Genomic DNA, 17,784 nt, shown 5'->3' with positions numbered 1-17,784 from the left:
ATAAAATTCATTCCTGTGGTCAGCATATAGTTTGCGTGTCTATTATATTTTTGATATGGATATTATGTTCATGTTTTAAATATTTCAATTTATAGAGGAAGTTTGTGTTATTTTTGAGTGTCTATGAGTTCTTTTATTTCTTCCCAGTAAATGTCTTCATTTCACCCTTCTCTTAATCCTAGCTCAATAGGAAACACTGATTAGATTGTTGAATGCAGTTTCCTCTCTCAAGGGTAACCTTTAAATAGTTGAATTCTTCTTTGTTCAATCATGAGTATGTGCTTATTTGGCAAACCTTGAAATTCTGGAATTTTTCTGGAAATGATAGACTGACAGTTGGGAAAATCATGAGTTTTGTTCTTGTTTATAAATAAAAAGCTAGATGACACATAAAAAAAAACAGAGAAAAGAGGAGTAATGGGGAAGGCAAAGAGGAATATATAGAAAAGGAAAGAAAGAAAGGGATACATAGAAATATCCCTTTATATTTAATTAATATTTTATTTATATTTATTTATATTTAATAGATATGTATAAAGACATGGCAATAAACTAGAGTGAGATAATCATTTTCTTATGATAATATGTAATATGCACACTCAAAGAAGAACAGAAAAAATGAAAACATTGATATACAAACTTGTGTAAGTTTAAGGTGTACAATATGTTAATTTGATATATTTATATATTACAATATGATGCTGGGGAAAAAAGAAAACTAATGGTACATCACTTTGATGGAATTATATGCAACAGTTAAAAGTCACATTTTCCAATTAAAAAAAATTAAAACTTTATTATTTGTATGTGTGTGAGTGTGTGTAGACGTGTATATGTGTAGTTTGAAATTGTCCATAACCCCACCACAATGAACTAGAAACAATGAGTTATGATGTGTCTTTTTCATTAGGTGTGTGTATAATAATAAGTAATGCATTACACACACTAGTTTACAAATGTTTTTCATTTATATTATCAAAATTGTTATTCCATGTCAATAAGGATACTTCTGCAAAAATGATATAATATTGCATTTTAGGGATAGGTCTTAGTTCAGTACATTTTTCAATTAGATTGCTTCCAATTTTTGGCAATTATAACTAGGGCTATGATGAATCTCTTGCTGTTTTAAACTTTAATCCACCCTTAATTATTTTCTAAGGATAAATTCTTATAAGTAGAAAACAGACAATAAGTAATGCAAAAGACCTTTGGTGATTCCAAGACTGCTGTAACATTTAGGAAAAAATGCCATTCAGGATGCTCATGGTGACTTAGGTTTTGCCAGAAAAAATAGTTTTGATATCACAGGACCCAATTTCTTACCCTTAGAAAGCACTTGTTATTATCATATAGTTTAATTTTTGCAAATGAAAAATATTATTTATTTTGTAGCATCACTACTATTCATACTGAACTTGTCTTTACATCTACATTTATTCTACTTAGGCTATATGCTACCTTGATTCATTTTTCTTAGATGCATATGTTATATTTATTGATCTGTATATTTTGGAAACAGAATTTAGCATTTGATCTATATATTTTGGAAACAGAATTTAGCATTTGAAAAATTTTTGGTATGTTCCATGGTAAGCTTATTACTGGGTATATTTTTTCTAATGTAAATGGTATCTTTTACAATTATTTCAGATTATTGCTAATAAAGGAAAATTAATGTAAGTTCATTTATTTAAGTAAGTATATTACTGAGTTTATTATTAATTTGAAATCTTTAAGTTAGAAATTTTTGTTCAAGTAGACAATTTTAACATCTGCAAATAAGGATAAATTCTCGTTTACATCCCAATATTCAGAGTTCCTACTTCAATTATTGTATCTCTATATATTCACTAAAAGTATTAGAAAATTTGTAAAATGATAGTGGTGATAGAAAACTTGTTTCTTTTTTAGTTTAGAGCATATTTTAGACTTTTGCCACTATGTTTGAATATTGTTTAGAATCATTTAGAAATTTTATTTTTTTCCAGAACAGGATTTTCTTTCTTTCTCTCTTTATTTCTTCTTTCCTTCCTTCTCTTCCTTCCTTCTTTCCTTCTTTCCTTCCTTCCCTCTTTCCTTTCCTTCCCTCCCTCCTTCCTTTCCTTCCTCTCTCTCTCCCTTGCTTCCTTCCTTTCTTCCTTCCTTCCTTCCAGTTTTATAGAGATATAATTGACAAGAGCACTATGTAAATTTGTCCTACAGCATAATTATTTGACTTACATAAATCATGGAATTATTACCACAATAAATTTAGTGAACATCCATAATTTCATATAGATACAAAATATATAAAAGAAAAAGAAAAAGTTTTTCCTTCTTGTAAGAGCTCTTAGAATTTATTCTTTTAACAATTTTCATATATAACACACAGTAGTGTTAATTATATTAATCATGTTGTATATTATATCCCTAGTACTTATTTATCTTATAATTAGAAGTTTGTATCTTTTCACCACCTTCCTCAGTTCCCCCTCCTTCCATCTCCTACATTTGTTTAACACAAATCTGATAACTTTTTTTATAAGTTTTTATGTTTTTTGTTTGTTGAAGTATAATTGACCTACAAAACTATGTTAGTTCCTGATGCAAAACATAGTGATTCCATATTTCTAAACAGTACACAATGATCACCACGACAAGTCTAGTTACCATCTGTCACCATGCATATTATTATTGACTATATTCCCCATGTATATTTTATCCCTGTGACTCATTTATGTTGCAACTGGAAGTTTGTACTTCAATCTCTGTCACCTATTTCTCTCCTTCCCTCATCCCCCTCTCCTCTGGCAACCACCTGTTTGTTCTCTGTATCTATGACTCTGTACCTGTTTTATTATGTCTGTTCATTTGTTTTGTTTTTTTAGATTTCTCATATAAGTAAAATTATGTGGTATTTTATATTCTCTGTCTGACTTATTTCTCTTAACATAATGTCTTCTAGGTCCATCCATGTTGTCGCAAAAGGCAAAATTTCATTCTTTTTTATTGCTGAGTACTATTTGATTGTATATGTATATCACATCTTCTTTATCCAGTCTTCCATCAATTGACACTTTAATTTAATTTTATACAGAATTTTATATCTGTGGCTGTGCCATTTTAAAAATCATTTTATTTGTAAGAGGTTGATTTCTTTTTTAGACTATTATTCTTTTTATCTGAATTTGCATTTTAAATAAAAATAGTATACTGTACTCTCTCTACATTTTCTTTATATTCGGACATATTTTCCATTTTGCTTCATCATCTGGAGTAATATTTTTTAAAGCTTCCATGTTCATTTGAACAAGTGAATATTTCCTGTTTATATGGTAAAATTAGACTGTCTATTAAATTATGATTATTAAATATATTATTAAACCTCATATCACATTTGTGTCAACTTGAAAAAGTGAGCAGCATGTTTGAGTGAAAGTTAGAGAATTGCATGTTTTAATATCATTCATTTTTTTCTGCTCTGACTCAACAAACTTCTATTCATTCTTGAAAACCCTAAATTGAAATTTTAAAGTAGTATATGTCTCATTTTATATAATTCCATTTCTACGATTTCTAACTTAAACTTTTAATGTTTAAATAATAAAGTTCAGATTAATTTCAAAGTTTAACTCAATTTGTTGTTCATCAACATAATTATAATTACTTCTTTATTATATTCTATCTATAGTTACATATTAATTAACAGCAAAGGTTATAAATCATAAAATAACTATTGTTTACTAGGAGTAGTTAGGAAATTTCAGGTATCTTATGTTTATTAACTAAACGTTAAACACTGCTCTTTTTCAGTGATGTTGAAAGACTCTGTGCACCTGGGCTTAGTAAGGAAGCTGGAGAAATCCACTTTCTGAATACCCAATAAAATATGACAATAAATAAGAACTGTTGCTGGATCTGGGAAAGTGCCATCCAAATGTCAAAACATTTTTGGAGTCTCTCAAAAAATTTAAAATGAGACCAAAAAAAAAAAAAAAAAAGAAAGAAAGAAGAAGAAACAACCTACTGGAGATTTACCATATGCAAAAATATATTTGCCTTGGGAATGAGGTGGATTCTGGGAGCAAACTGGGTGATGTCATCCTGATTGGAGTGGCCAAAGGCAAGAACAAGTGAGCTAATGGTTTATAGTGTAAGAGAGAGTATCTATTCTGAGTCCTCACAGAACGTTCTTCAGGTAAGTGAAAGTGATATGAAAATGGAATCCAGTCCTAACAGTTACAACAGACATATGCCTTGAGGGTTGGTCTGTTTAAAGTTGCATCTTTTTTAATAAGAGAGTGTCCCAGATAAATTTGCAAGATTTATTTTTAGTAAAGAGGCAAAGATCATCTTCTCCATCTACCAGAAGCCGCACAATTCTTTTGCCTCTAAAGCTCAGACTTCTGACATTTAACTAAAGATAACGATTAAAGATAATGATTAAAATGCAGGTAGTTGGATAAGTTTACCTCTTTCACTCAACTGAACTTGCATTTTTTTATTCTTCCATATTCAGAACATAAAGGAGTCATGCAGGTACCTCATGTCATACTTGAAAGAAACCATCTCAACCATCTCCACTTATCTAGAACATAGTAAAATAAAAAAAATTCTCTTTCAGGGACTAAGTGAAAGGAAAAAAGTATTAAAATATGAAAAAAAGAAGTTCAAATTAAAGAACACACTCTGGGGTAAATAAAAGTTATTTAAAAAATAATATTATACATATATATTTAATAAAATATACAACATAAAAGTTATAAAAAACTGAAGAAAACTATAAAATATCTATTTAATATTTTCATGAAGATTCAAAGCTGCAATTAGATCTCACCTCACATCTGTCAAAAAGGCTATCATCAAAAAGACGAGAAATAACAAATGTTAATAAATAAGGTTGTGGAAAAAAGGGAACCCTAGTACACAGTTGGTGAGAATGTAAATTAGTACAGTCATTATGGAAAACAGTATAGAAGTTCTTCAAAAAATTTAAAAATAAAACTACCATAAATCCAGCAATTCCACTCCTGGTATTTATCTGAAGAAAATGAAAACATTAAGATATATGTACCCCAATGTTCATAGCAGCATTATTTACAATAGTCAGGATATGGAAACAACCTACGTGCCCATCCACAGATGAATGGATAAAGATGTGACACACGCATATATATACACACATGCAAACGTTACTCAGCCATAAAAAGAATGAAATATCGCCATTTGTGACAGAATGAATGGGCCTAAATGGTGTTATGCTTATTGAAAGGCAGACAGAGAAAGATAAATACTGTATGCTTTCACTTATATGTGGAATCTAAAAAAACAAATGAAGAAATGTAAAAAATATAGCATACTCACAAATACAGAGACAATCTGCATTTGCCAGAGGGTAGAAGGGTGGGAGGGAGAGGTGGAATAGGTAAAGGGGATTAAGAGGTACAAACTACCAGTTATAAAATAAATAAGTCACAGGAAAGTCATATATAGCACAAGGAATATAGTTAATATTTTTGAATAATTTTGTATGATGTGTAATCTATAAAAATATTGTATCACTATGTTATAAACCTGAAACTAACATAATATTGTAAGACTACCATACTTCAATAAAAAGAAGTTTTAATAGCACATTATTTCTATGAAACTAGAACAATTATTATATAATGAATGATACATTTTACTGAGAAAAGGATTATTGGAAAATAAAAAGTTAATCTTTTTATTTTTAATCTGGTAGTAAGCCTCAGGTTAGTAACTGAAGAAAACAAACCAGTGCATTTGAAGATATAGACATTTTCTCAGCAATAAGAATTCAAAAATAAAGAGATGGTAGTGGTGAGAGGGAGAAGTGACATGTAGAACAGATTCTGGGGATAAAATATATCTAAAATATAAATTCCAGAGGAAAGAATAAAACACAGGGATTCTGATAATTTAACCAAAGAAGTGGTAGAGTTTTAAAGATACATACGATCAATCAAAATTAATAAAAAATTACTAGCATCTCACTGTATCCAATATTTTGAAACTACATGTAATTTCTTAAGTTGAAATACAGGAAACATTTGGGAAAGTACTAGTGTAAGGGGAAAAGTTAGTGAGGTAAATTAAAATGTTAAAAGTCACTGTGTTCCCACTAATTTCAGATCCATGGTGTTTTGAGATAAAATATTATGACCATAAAATATTAGAGCCACAAAACTCAGACGTGCAAAAATAAAACCATATTTCTGGAACTAACTTTAATATCTGGCTTAAAACCCCAGCTTGTTTCTTAGCAAGGACACTCATCTAGGTATTTCCAGGTAAATGAAATTTCAGCTGATTCCAGCCAAAATAATATTCATAATCCTGTGACACTCCAAATAACAGTCCCATATTTGAGTTTCCCTGCTGTCTTCCTCAGGTTGACACTAACTCTACAGCAAGAAATTCATATTCTATATGAACGACGTGACAATATTTTTCCTGGGGTGTGTCATACATAGGTCCCCTTTGTTAACAAATTATTTTTGGTGCAAACCAAGGGTTGGCCAACTTTTTCTGTACAAGGCCAGTTGGTAAATATTTTAGACTTTGTGGGCCATAGGGTCTTTGTTGCAACAACCCAACTCTGCCATTGTAGCATATAAGTAGCCATAGACAATAATTAAATGAATAAATATGGTTATATTCCATTAAAATTTTATTTACAAAAGCAGGAGGCAGACTTGATTTGGCTCAAGGGCTATACTTTGCTGACCCTTGATATACTAAGTTCCCAGAACTCTTTCCAAAGACTTTTAATTTAATTATTTTTATATTGGATTTCATAGCACTGTCATCCTTGAAAACAGTACCTGTGTTCCTAATCAGAGGTTCATGCATTATGTATCTCCATTGGATGTCTTAACTTTTCCTACTAAGCTCTGTTTTTCCCTCATTTTTACCCAAAACTATTGGATAATTTTCCAGGACATTTACCTACATAGAAAATTCAGGGAGATTATTGTGCTTATATCACTATATGCCCATCTCTGTAGTGCTAAGTACCATGAATCAAGATAATAAAACCACACTCCAAATTTCCTCTCAAGTTTATGTCATACTCAGTCATGTCCCTAAGAGTCTTCCCTGAGGTGGTAGAATTGATCCTCATTTCCTATTCTTCCTCTACTTTTGTTCTTCTCTACTCCCATTACCTTAACTAGTGCCCACAACCCCACCTCTGACATTACCTTTATTTTTGTATTGGCAAGGCTTTATTTTGAGGGAAAATGTGCTTCCAAATCCTTCTGCCTGATACTTAGACAGGCAAAATGTACCATCTTTTTCCTATTGGGGCAGGGAATATGGATGAACACACCATTCGATACTTCAAGGTATTAGTTGATTTCCCGGGATTAATACTTCACATATCACCTTTATTGTAAAACAATAACAATGTTATGTTAATAAAACTATGAGGGCATTTCCCTGGTGGTGCAGTGGTTAATAATCTACCTGCCAATGCAGGGAACACGGGTTTGATTCCTTATCTGGGAGGGTCTCACATGCCATGGAGCAACTAAGCCCATGTGCCACAACTACTGAGCCTATGCACCACAACCACTGAAGCCCGTGTGTTTCAGGACCATGTGATGCAACTCGTGAGCCTACATGCTACAACTACTGAAGCCCACACGCTTAGAGCCCATGCTCTGCAACAAGAGAAGACACCACAATGAAAAGCCTGTGCATCACAATGAAGAATAGGCCCCACTGGCAGCAACAACAGAAAGTCCATGGGCAGCAACAAAGACCCAACTCAGCCAAAAAAATTAAAAAATAAAGCAATGAATACTAAAAATTGTAACAACACACCAGTATAAAAGAAATACACTTTCTTGAAGATTGCCTGCCCTTCTAACCCATTTATGAAAGCTCTACCAGTTGCTGAATTAAACATTAAAATCACAAAACAACAACAGGCTTGCAGCAAACAAATATTAAGTTTTAAAATAGTATTTAATGTTCAAGGTTTTTTTTTTTTTTTTTTTTTTTTTACTTGTGGTGCAATCAAATGACACTATTGCATTTTCTTTCTGTCTGTTCATATTCAGAACTTTCATGTACCAATTTGGGGAAAATGTTTTCATACAATTCACAATTTCACCTTTAGGTCCCATTTTTTAAATTTTTGTTGGGAACATATTTGGCTTATCACATAAGTCATAGAAGTGTGGGACATGAAGGCTTAGCCATATCCAAAAATGTAAAAAGGAGGAGCTTCAAGATGGCGGAAGAGTAGGACACGGAGATCACCTTCCTCCCCACAAATACATCAGAAATGCATCTACATGTGGAAAAACTCCTACAGCACACCTACTAAACACTGGCAGAAGACCTCAGACTTCCCGAAAAGCAAGAAACTCCCCACGTACCTGGGTAGGTTAAAAGAAAAAAAGAAAAAAACAGAGATAAAGAATAGGGACAGGACATGCACCAGTGGGAGGGAGCTGTGAAGGAGGAAAGGTTTCCACACACTAGGAAGCCCCTTCGTGGGCGGAGACTGAGGGTGGCAGAGTGGGGGAGCTTCGGAGCCATGAAGGAGAGTGCAGCCACAGGGGTGCAGAGGGCAAACCAGAGAGATTCCCGCACAGAGGATTGGTGCCAACCAGCACTCACTAGCCCAAGAGGCTTGTCTGCTCACCCGCCGGGACGGTGGGGCCTGGGAGCTGAGGCTCGGGCTTCGGAGCTTAGATTCCAGAGAGAGGACTGGGGCTGGCTGCGTGAACACAGACTGAAGGGGGCTAGTGTGCCACAAGTAGTCAGGAGGGTGTCCAGGAAAAACTCTGGAGCTGCCAAAGAGACATGAGACTTTTTCTTACTTCTTTGTTTCCTGGTGCGCAAGGAGAGGGGATTAAGAGCGCTGCTCAAAGGAGCTCCAGAGATGGATGCCAGCTGTGGCTATCAGCGCGGACCACAGAGACGGGCCTGGGACGCTAAGGCTGCTGCTGCAGCCACCAAGAACCCTGTGTGCAACCACAGGTTACTATCCACACCTCCCCTCCTGGGAGCCTGTGCAGCCCACCACTGTGAGGATCCTGTGATCCAGGGACAACTTCCCTGAGAGAATGCACAGCGCACCTCAGGATGGAACAATGTCACGCTGGCCTCTGCCATCACCGGCTTGCCCTGCATCCGTATGCCTCTCTCACCACGGCCTGAGTGAGTCAGAGACCATGAATCACCTGCTCCTTTAATCCCGTCCTGTCTGAGCAAACAACAGACGCCCTCAGGCGACCTACACAAAGAGGCCAGTCCAAATCCAAAGCTGAACCCTGGGAGCTGTGCGAACAAAGAAAAAAAGGGAAATTTCCCCCAGCTGCCTCAGGAGCAGCGGATTAAATCTCCACAATCAACTCGATGTACTCAGCATCTGTGGATTACCTGAAAAGACAATGAACCATCCCAAATTGAGGAGGTGGACTTTGGGAGCAACGATATGTATATGTTTTTCCCGTTTTCTCCTTTTGTGTGTGTATGTGTATGCTTCTGTGTGTGATTTTGTCTGTATAGCTTTGCTTTTACCATTTGTCCCAGGATTCTGTCTGTCCATTTTTATTATTTTTTTATTACCTAAATTTTTTTTCTTAATAATTTTTTTTCTTTTAATAACTTTATTTTATTTTATCATCTTCATTTTTTCCTTACTTTTTTATCCCCCCTTTTATTCTGAGTCATGTGGAGTACAGTTTCTTGGTGCTCCAGCTGGGTGTCAGGGATGTGCCACTGAGGTGGGAGAGCCAAGTTCAGGACACTGGTCAACAAGAGACCTCCCAGCTCCACATAATATCAAATGGCGAAACTCTCCCAGAGATCTCCATCTCAACGCCAAGACCCAGCTCCACTCAATGACCAGCAAGCTACAGTGCAGGACACCCTATGCCAAACAACTAGCAAGACAAGAACACAACCCTGTCCATTAGCACAGAGGCTGCCTAAAATCATAATAAGGCCACAGACAACAGAAAACACACCACCAAATGTGGACCTGCCCACCAGAAAGACAAGATCCAACCTCAGCCACCAAAACACAGGCACCACTCCCCTCCACCAGGAAGCCTACAGAAATCACTGAACCAACCTTAGCCGCTGGGGACAGACACCAAAAACAATGGAAACAACAAACCTGCAGCCTGCGAAAAAGAGACCCCAAACACAGTAAGTTAAGCAAAATGAGAAGACAGAGAAACACACAGCAGATGAAGGAACAAGGCAAAAACCCACCAGACCTAACAAATGAAGAGGAAATAAGCAATCTACCTGAACAAGAATTCAGAATAATGATAGTAAAGATGATCCAAAATGTTGGAAATAGAATGGAGAAAATACAAGAAACATTTAACAAGGACCTAGAAGAACTAAAGAGCAAACAAACACTGGTGAATAACACAATAAATGAACTTAAACATTCTCTGGAAGGGATCAATAGCAGAATAACTGAGGCAGAGGAACGGATAAGTGGCCTGGAAGATAAAATAGTGGAAATAACTACTGCAGAGCAGAATAAAGTAAAAAGAATGAAAGGATAGAGGACAGTCTCAGAGACCTCTGGGACAACATTAAACACACCAACATTTGAATTATAGGGGCCCCAGAAGAAGAAGAGAAAAAGAAAGGGACTGAGAAAATATTGAAGAGATTATAGTTGAAAACTTCCTTAATATGGGAAAGGAAATAGTTAATCAAGTCCAGGAAGCACAGAGAGTCCCATACAGGATAAATCCAAGGAGAAACATGCCAAGACACATATTAATCAAACTATCAAAAATTAAAACAAAGAACAAATATTAAAAGCAGCAAGGGAAAAACAACAAATGGCACATAAGGGAATCCCCATAAGGTTAACAGCTGATCTTTCAGCAGAAACTCTGCAAGCCAGAAGGGAGTGGCAGGACATATTTAAAGTGATGAAAGAGAAAAAAATACAACCAAGGTTACTGTACCCAACAAGGATCTCATTCAGATTTGACAGAGAAATTAAAAGTTTTACAGAGAAGCAAAAGCTAAGAGAATTAAGCACCACCAAACCAACCTTACAACAAATGCTAAAGGAACTTCTCCGAGCAAGAGAACAAAAAGACCTACAATAATAAACTCAAAATAATTTAAAAAATGGTAATAGGAACACACATTTCGATAATTACCTTTAATGTAAATGGATTAAATGCTCCAACCAAAAGACATAGACTGGCTGAATGGATAAAAAAACAAGACCCATATATATGCTGTCTACAAGAGACCCACTTCAGACCTAGGGACACATACAGACTGAAAGTGAGGGGATGAAAAAAGATATTCCATGAAAATAAAAATCATAATAAAGCTGGAGTAGCAATTCTCATATCAGACAAAATAGACTTTAAAACAAAGACTATAACAAGAGACAAAAAGGACACTACATAATGATCAAGGGATCAATCCAAAAAGAAGATATAGCAATTGTAAATATTTATGCACCCAAAATAGGAGCACATCAATACATAAGGAAAATACTAACAGCCATTAAAGGGGAAATCGTTAGTAACACAATCATAGTAAGGGACTTTAACACCACACTTTCAATGGACAGATCATCCAAAATGAAAATAAATAAGGAAACACAAGCTTTAAATGATACATTAAACAAGATGGACTTAACTGATATTTATAGGATATTCCATCCAAAAACAACAGAATACACATTCTTCTCAAGTGCTCATGGTACATTCTCCAGGATAGATCATATCTTCGGTCACAAATGAAGTCTTGATAAATTTAGGAAAATTGAAATTGTATCAAGTATCTTTTCAACAAATGTTTTCAACAAAATTGCAAACCCATTTATGATAAAAACCCTCCAGAAAGTAGGCATAGAGGGAAATTTCCTCAACATAATAAAGGCCACATATGACAAACCCACAGCCAACATCATTCTCAATGATGAATAATTGAGACCATTTACACTAAGATCAGGAACAAGACAAGGTTGCCCACTCTCACCACTATTATTCAAAATAGTTTTGGAAATTTTAGCCACAGCAATCAGAGAAGAAAAAGAAATAAAAGGAATCTAGTTTGGAAAAGAAGAAGTAAAGCTGTCACTGTTTGCAGATGACATGATACTATACATAGAGAATCCTAAAGATGCTACCAGAAAACTACTAGAGCTAATCAATGAATTTGGTAAAGTGGCAGGATACAAAATTAATGCACAGAAATCTCTAGCATTCTTATACACTAATGATTAAATATCTGAAAGTGAAATTAAGAAAACACTCCCACTTACCATTGCAACAAAAAAATAAAATATCTAGGAATAAACCTACCTAAGAGACAAAAGACCTGTATGCAGAAAATTATAAGACACTGATGAAAGAAATTAAAGATGATGCAAATAGATGGAGATATATATCATGTTCTTGGATTAGAAGAATTAACATTGTGAAAATGATGCTACTACCCAAAGCAATCTACAGATTCAATGCAATCCCTATCAAACTACCACTGGCATTTTTCAGAGAACTAGAACAAAAAATTTCACAATTTGTATGGAAACACAGAATACCCCGAATAGCCAAAGCAATCTTGAAAAAGAAAAACGGTCTGGAGGAATCAGACTCCATGTCTTCGAGCTATACTACAAAGCTACAGTAATCAAGACAGTATGGTAGTGGCACAAAAACAGAAATATAGATAAATGGAACAGGATAGAAAGCCCAGAGATAAACCCACGCACATATGGTCACCTTATCTTTGATAAAGGAGGCAAGAATATACAGTGGAAAAAAGACAGTGTCTTCAATAAGTGGTGCTGGGAAAACTGGACAGCTACAGGGAAAAGAATGAAATTAGAACACTCCTTGACACCATACACAATAATACACTCAAAATGGACTAAAGGCCTAAATGTAAGTGCAAACACCTTCAAACTCTTAGAGGGAAACATAGACAGAACACTCTATGGTATAAACCACAGCAAGATCCTTTTTGACCTGCCTCCTTGAGAAATGGAAATAAAAACAAAAATAAAAAAAATGGACCTAATGAAACTTAAAAGCTTTTGCACAGCAAAGGAAACCATAAAAAAGACCAAAAGACAACCCTCAGAATGGAAGAAAATATTTGCAAATGAACCAACTGACAAAGGATTAGTCTCAAAAATATACAAGCAACTCATGCAGCTCAATATCAAAAAAAGCAATCAAACCAATCCAAAAATGGGCAGAAGACCTAAATAGACATTTCTCCAAAGGAGATATACAGATTGCCAACAACACATGAAAGGATGCTCAACATCATTAATCATTAGAGAAATGCAAAGCAAAACTACAATGAGATATCATCTCACATTGGTCAGAATGGCATCATCAAAATATCTACAAACAATAAATGCTGAAGAGGGTGTGGAGAAAAGGGAAACCTCTTGCACTGTTGTTGGGAATGTAAATTGATACAGCCACTATGGTGAACAGTATGGAAGTTCCTTTAAAAACTATAAATAGAACTACCATATAACCCAGCAATCCCATTACTGGGCATATACACTGAGAAACCTATAATTCAAAGAGTCATGTACCAAAATGTTCATTGCAGCTCTATTTGCAATAGCCAGGATATGGAAGCAATTTAAGTGTCCATCAACAGATGAATGGATAAAGAAGATGTGGTACATATATACAATGGAATATTACTCAGCCATAAAAAGGAACAAAACTGAGTTATTTGTAGTGAGGTGGATGGACCTAGAGAATGTCATACAGAGTGGAGTAAGTGAGAAAGAGAAAAACAAATACTATATGCTAACACATATATATGGAACCTAAAAAAAAAAATGAACAGGAATAAAAAGAAAAGAAAATGGCCAGAAGAACCTAGAAGAAAGAAGGGAATAAAGATGCAGACCTACTAGAGAATGGACTTGAGGATAGGGGCAGGGGAAGGGTAAGTTGGCACAAAGTGAGAGAGTGGCATAGACATAGATGCACTACCAAACATAAAATAGATAGCTAGTTTGAAACAACCACATAGCACAGGGAAATCAGCTTGGTACTTTGTGACCACCTAGAGGGGCAGGATAGGGAGGGTGAGAGGGAGGGAGATGCAAGAGGGAAGAGATATAGGGATATATGTGTATGTGTAACTGATTTGCTTTGTTATAAAGCAGAAACAGACACACCATTGTAAAGCAATTATACTCTAATAAAGATGTTAAAAAACAAACAAACAAACAAACAAAAAGATTTTTTTAAATGGTTAAAGGAATAAATGAGACTGACTAAAACAAGGGGAAGGAGGTAATGAAAACAATGTAGATGAACCAGAAATCATCTGCATCATTACTCTTGGTGGCCTAATTAACAGCCATTTCCTTGTCCTATTTTCCTTCATAACAACTTACCTCACATGATGGAGGCTAAAACTGCCTCATTCTCAGTTTAGTCTCAGTTAAGCTAGGAGTGGCCCTGTGACATGGTTCTGACTAGTACAAATTAATTCTGGGCAAGATTCCCTTCTTTGATGAGAAGAGGCATAAATGAGAATATTGTCCTTATTGCTTCCTGCTTCTAACACCAACTTTTCTGGGGTTCCCCAAGACCACACTCAGGATCAATCATTAGCTAGAAAGACTAACAGGCCTCAGAAAAGATGGTATACTCAAGGCTATGGTTTATTATAGCAAAGTGAAAAGATGCAAAGTGTGGAATTCAAGAGAAACCATGTACAAGCTTCTAGGTGTCCTTTCGCAGTGGAAGCACATTAACATGCTCAATTCTCCCACCAACAATGTGTGGCACACATGGAAAATATTGCCACCCGGGGAAGCTCACCCAAGCCTTAATGTCCAGGGTTTTTATTCTTTTGGGTGGGGGGTTGTTCAGTCACATAGGCATGCAGCACCTCTGTGACTGACCTTAGCTATTCAGACTCCAAAACCGCAGAGCAAAAACAGGCATTCACCATAAACCACATTGTCTGCATAAATGGTCTAATCAAAATGGCACTTCATGGCCCAAGGCCTCAGGCATACAAAACAGAACACAAAATATTTTTAAAACACAGCTGGAATATTCCAAGAGCTCGAAATTTATCTCCAAGGAACTAGTCAAGGGCCAGTTCTGAAGGCAAAACTTTCCTGGGAATGTGCAGGATTTGAGCCTTCTGAACTAATCCTTTCCGGTACACTTTGAACATGGCTTTGTGTGGATATGATGTTTAGAGCTGTAGTCTCCATCCTATGACTCTACAGGGAAAGTTGAGAGAGTTGAAGAAGATAAGAGCATTGACATCTTTGATATGATTTACCACCTCTGAACCACCCTCCTGTGAATACCTTGAATGTGAAATATACTATTAGGCTCTATCTTATTTGGCTATTCTCTTTGGTTCAGCTAAATGGATCTTAACTAATTCAGTATCTAATGTATACCATGACATACACGTATATGTTTTTAAAACATATATATTCTGATACAATTGGCTCTTAGATTGAATATCAATATGACAGAAAGTCTGTCTTCTTCTCCTGTCTTCTTCTGGTCCTCTGTCTAGTGCTAAATATATTCAATAACTACAATATCTCTATTGCTACAATTATGAGAAACTCGCATTCTCTTTTACTCCTTTATATTTTCTTGAAATGTTATTTCCAATAACCTAGCCCAGTGTTTTTCATAACGAACTCTCAATAAATACATTGAATGTTGAATTTCAATTCCAATTATATGTTCTTCCAATGAGATTTTGCCACTTATCTCTCTCAAAAGAACAATTCAAAATCCTTTTCTGCCATCTACAGATAATAAAACTTAATTTGCAACAGATACTTAGGACGTAGTTTTGATAGAAATGGTCAATTTGTAGCCATTCCGCATTTTTGTTTTTTCTCTTCATTTTCAATAGAAATAAAAATATTTTTCCTGAAAAGGATAAACTTTGATGTAATTCCCTGTTAGTTTCAGATTAGCTTCATTAAATCCTAGCTAACCTGAAGTTTCTTTCACAATACTTTTAATCCTTCAGCACAGTTTTAGACTATAGACACTCCTTTAAAATCAGGCTTGAATGCCTGGTTTTGAAATAAAAGTTTAGTTTCCCATAAAATTCTGAAGGCTTTGCACTTGTGCAAAAGATGGACCTTGAGGTTTTAGCAATTGATTTCAGAACCTGGAGAAGACTTCATTTTCATACCTGTCACACTTGGTGATATGTAGGCCCTAATAACATTCAAAAGTTGTCAATTTGATTTATTTGTAATTTGGGAGACTCAGATGTTAGTTATTTAGAGCTGGTTTGTTGGTTTAGAGGTGTTTTCTTTTTTGTCTAAATATAGAATAATGGAAAAGCAACAAATAAAATATGGTATATAAAATGAAGCACCTAGCTCAGCCCATGGTAGATTCTCAACAAATGGTCTTTGCTTTTCACTTCATTTGCCAAAACACCATTATTCTAGGCCATATCTCTACCACATTTAAATTAATTCATATATTTGAAACATTTTTTTCCTAGTATCTTTCTTTGATTGTTTTCAATTTAAGTAAATTTTTTACTGTAAAAAACTTTACATATGGGAAAATTATATAGAGATAAGTATAGAGTTCCCATATACCACTCACCCTATTTCCCCCATTTTTACCATCTTACATTAGTATGGTGGATGTGTCGAAATTAAGCCAGCCTCAGTATAATATTATTAACTGAACTCTATACTTTATTCAGATTTCACTAACGTTCACCTACTGTCCTATTTTTTTTGACAGCCTCCCACCCAGGATATCATGTTAAATTTTGTCATCATGTCTCTTTAGCTTTTTCTTGGCTAAGACAGTTTCTCACACTTGGTTTATTTTTGATGACAACCGTTTTGAGAAGACTTGGTCAGGTATTTGGTAGAATGTTGCTCAAATTGAATTTGTCTGATGTTTTTCCTTATGGTTAGGCTGGTATCATGGATTTCTGGTAGGAAGACCATAGAGGTGAAGTGCTTTCTCATTATATCATATCAAGTGTACACTCTATTAAGATGACTTATTACTGATGATGTCACTTGTGGTCAGCTGGCAGAGGTAATGTTTGCCATATTTCTCCACTGTAGTTACTCCCCCAACCCCTGCTTTTTATGTGTCCTGTCCTTTGAGAGTAAGTCATTAAGCACAGCCCACATCAAATTAAACTACATCTCCTGGAGCAGGTAATATCTATATAAATGAATTGGAATTTTTCTGTTTGGGAGATTTGTCTCTTTCTCCCATTGGTTTATCTATCTAACCTTTTATTTATGTCAGTATAGATTCATGGACATTTATTTTATACTATAGGTCATATTATTTGTTGGTTGCTCAAATTTTGCCAGGTTTGGCAATTGGGTTTCTTTCATGTTTCTGGGTCCCTTTGACACGTACCAATTGTTTTTATTTTTGAGCACTTCCTTACCTTCTGGCATTACAAGATGATTCATGCTCATCTTGTATATTCCTTCTCCAACCTTAGAATCAGCCACTTCCAAAAGGAAACCTGGGTCTTTTTATTGAAAAGAACATTGGAAGCTAAGCTCTGGGTGGTGGATGTGCTCATTGATACCAGGCTCATTTTTATTTCTGTCAGAAAATTTCAAGCATATACAAAAGTAGAAAAAATATTGAATGCCTCAGTCTTTCCCTCACTCAATAATCAATACAGGCAGGAGGAGCCTTAAGATGGTGAAGAGTAAGATGCGGAGATCACCTTCCTCTCCACAAATAGATCAGAAATACATCTACATGTGGAACAACTCTTACAGAACACCTACTG

Source organism: Tursiops truncatus, chromosome 14, assembly GCF_011762595.2.
Source record: "Tursiops truncatus isolate mTurTru1 chromosome 14, mTurTru1.mat.Y, whole genome shotgun sequence".
Taxonomy (NCBI): Eukaryota; Metazoa; Chordata; class Mammalia; order Artiodactyla; family Delphinidae; genus Tursiops; species Tursiops truncatus.
The sequence above is the reverse complement of the archived record's forward strand: the minus strand, read 5'-3'. Positions refer to the sequence as shown.